Genomic DNA, 3,088 nt, shown 5'->3' on the forward strand with positions numbered 1-3,088 from the left:
TTCCATCATAATGTGTATGTTAAATAATAGATCAGTTAAAGCTTACATGATAAAGTGTCATACACTTTTTAGGTAAACTAGAACGTTTTTAGCCTAACCAAATCCATGGCCAACTTTGAGGGAGTGGTTGACCTTCCCCGGCTAAATCACCCGGTAGGCCTGTTTTTTTTTCATAAAAAAAAACTGTATAATCTTTAAAAAATATATATTTTTTATATTTAAACCAAATTAACCAAATCATTTGAGCTTAAAATAGTGAAAAAAAATTACATAACTCAAATCATAACCAATAAATGTAATTAAAAACTTAATCATTTAAGTCACGTAAAAAAACTCTTTTTATTGATAGCCTAGATTTTTTCTCGGTCCAAAATTTTTAACAATTTTGAAAAACAAACCTCTCTCTATTTTTTTTCTTTTTAGATGATTACTTCACTCACATGACCTCTCCAAAAGTCATGTCCTTATCACACTCCTTTTCACCTAAACAAATAAATTCCACAATTCCACTTCTAACCCTAAACTCATAAAAATAAAAATAAAAATAAAAATAAAAATAAAATTCTCTCACATAAATAAAACATAACAACACATGTTTTGTTTTGAAAGCCTATCTACATCCACTTGATACATTCAGTATCTACAAGATCCCAAAAACCTTTGTGATTTTATTCCTTTTATTATTATTATTATTATTATTATTATTATTATTATTATTATTATTATTATTATTATTCTTTAAATGGACTTTTGGCCTGAGTTTCTTGCAAGTAGTTGGGGTAAGGAGTTTGTGGCCGGAGGGTGTGGTGGCATCGCCGGAATCATTGCCGGATATCCACTTGATAGCATAAGAATCCGGCAACAAAACTCAAACTCTGGCTCAGCTTTTAACATATTAAAAAATGTTGCAACTAAAGAAGGTCCTCTTGCTCTTTATAGAGGCATGGCTGCTCCTCTTGCATCAGTTACATTCCAGGTTATTATTATTATTATTATTATTATAGGGGGTGCATGGTTCGGTTTGGGTGTGTTTTGGGATAAAACCAAACCAGAAACCGAAACTTTGGGTTTAGAATCTTTGAAAATCGTCTAGTTTTGGTCAGTGGCTTAGTTTAGACGAAAACGTCAGGGGTGGGGGGAAATTGTATGGAAATTTTCATAAATGAGTGAAGGGTTAGGGGCCGGCTCAAAATTTCGGGCTGAAAATGGGTTAATTTATACAACGCATACAATTTTTCGCAGAAAAAAAAACAGGGGCGGGCCCACCCTTGGCCTTCAATAAGCTTTGCCCATGGTTTCGGTTTTCTCGGAAGTGGTTTGGGTCCGGTTACGGTATTTTTGGGATAAAACCAAACCAGAAACTGAAATTTTGACTTTAGAATCTTTGAAAACCGTCTAGTTTCCGCCAGTGGCGAAGTTTAGACGAAAACATTGGGGGGGGGGGATTGGTGAAATTGTGTGGAAATTTTCATAAACGAGTGGTGGGAGGTGGGGCAGGCTCAAATTTTCGGCTGAAAACGGACAAATTTACACTACGTATACATTTTTTTGTCGAAAAAACGGGTTAATTTACACTAATTCGCAAAAAAAAAAGGAAAACGGGGAGTGGGCCCACCCTTGGCCCTCAATAAGCTTTGCCCATGGTTTTGGTTTTTTGGGAACTGGTTTGGATTCGGTTACGGTTTTTTTTGGTTTTTGCCATTTAAGGTTTAATATTTTTGGCCGAAAAATGTTTTTGACCCAAAATAATGAATTTGGACATGAATCATTTTGTTAATTAATAGTTAATTGATTATTGTACATCTAGTTTACATATTTATTTAATTGTTATAAATTACTTAAAACAAAAATTAAAAAATGAAAGTCAGTAAATTCGGTTCGGCTTTTATTACATGCAAAACCAAAACCGAAGTGTATGTTCAATTTATACAAAAACATAAAACCAAACCGTCGTTTTTCCGATCTGGTTTTTCCGGATCGGTTTTTTCGGTTTCATACACACCTATAACCTATTGCTTTCAGTCACATTTTAATAAATTTGTTGGTTGTTACAGAATGCAATGGTGTTTCAAATCTACGCAATCTTGTCGCGATCATTCGACTCGTCGACACACGCAAACGAGCCGCCGTCTTACAAAGGTGTTGCTCTAGGCGGAATAGGTGCAGGGGCATTACAAAGCCTAATGCTTTCGCCAATCGAACTCGTCAAGATCCGGTTACAAACCCAAACCCAAACCCGAACCCAAAATATCGAAAAAGGACCATTAACCGTCGCAAGAACCATAATAACAACCGAGGGCTGGCGAGGGATGTACAGAGGATTAACGATCACAGCGTTACGCGACGCACCGTCGCACGGTTTCTATTTCTGGACATACGAGTTCATGAGGGAAAAACTGCACCCGGGGTGTAGGAAAAGCGGTCAAGAAAGGTTTAATACCATGTTGTTTGCGGGTGGGCTCGCGGGTGTTGCGAGTTGGGTTTGTTGTTACCCGTTGGACGTTGTTAAAACGAGAATTCAAGCGCAAACGCCTAGTTCTTCTATACGGTATGATGGGATTGTTGATTGTATTAAGAAAAGCGTGACGAGTGATGGGTATGGTGTTTTGTTTAGAGGATTGGGGACTGCGGTTTGTCGGGCTTTTGTGGTTAACGGAGCGATTTTCACGGCGTATGAAACCGCTTTACGCGTGTTTTTCAATAATAATGGTAGTAATAATATGAACACCATTCAAGCAGATTTGCATCAGAGATTTGATCTTGAAACTAGTTCAAAGTAATGGTTATCTAAAGGATTTAAATATTCATCGTCTTAATGTAACTTGCTTATCTTATGTAAGTTATATTATAAGTTATAACAGAATGAATGGGTTGATATGGGCGTGACATCAAAGACGCGCAACCATTGGTGTGTGGTGTGTTTCGGTGTGATTTTGGGCTAAAATCGAACTGAAAACCAAAGTTTTGGTTTTTTGTTTTTCCAAAACGCTTGGTTTTGGGTTTTCGGTATTTTCAGTTTGTTAATCGGGCTAGTAATTTTCAGGCCAAAGAAACTTGACCCGTGATATTTTGAAATTGGGCCTAATAC

General features: G+C 36.7%; 1 pseudogene across 1 annotated transcript; it reads left to right on the plus strand.

Moving 5' to 3' along the window:
• The first annotated feature begins 719 nt into the window (after positions 1 to 719).
• On the plus strand, positions 720 to 2,780 carry LOC143606691 (mitochondrial arginine transporter BAC2 pseudogene; annotated as a pseudogene). The gene is made up of 2 exons (XR_013148798.1): positions 720 to 976; positions 2,055 to 2,780. The product of XR_013148798.1 is annotated as a mitochondrial arginine transporter BAC2 pseudogene (transcript).
• Positions 2,781 to 3,088: the final 308 nt, after the last annotated feature.

Source organism: Bidens hawaiensis, unplaced genomic scaffold (genome assembly GCF_021521415.1).
Source record: "Bidens hawaiensis isolate Kalapana, Puna unplaced genomic scaffold, B.hawaiensis_p1.1 tig00076553_1, whole genome shotgun sequence".
In the NCBI taxonomy this organism is placed as follows: domain Eukaryota; kingdom Viridiplantae; phylum Streptophyta; class Magnoliopsida; order Asterales; family Asteraceae; genus Bidens; species Bidens hawaiensis.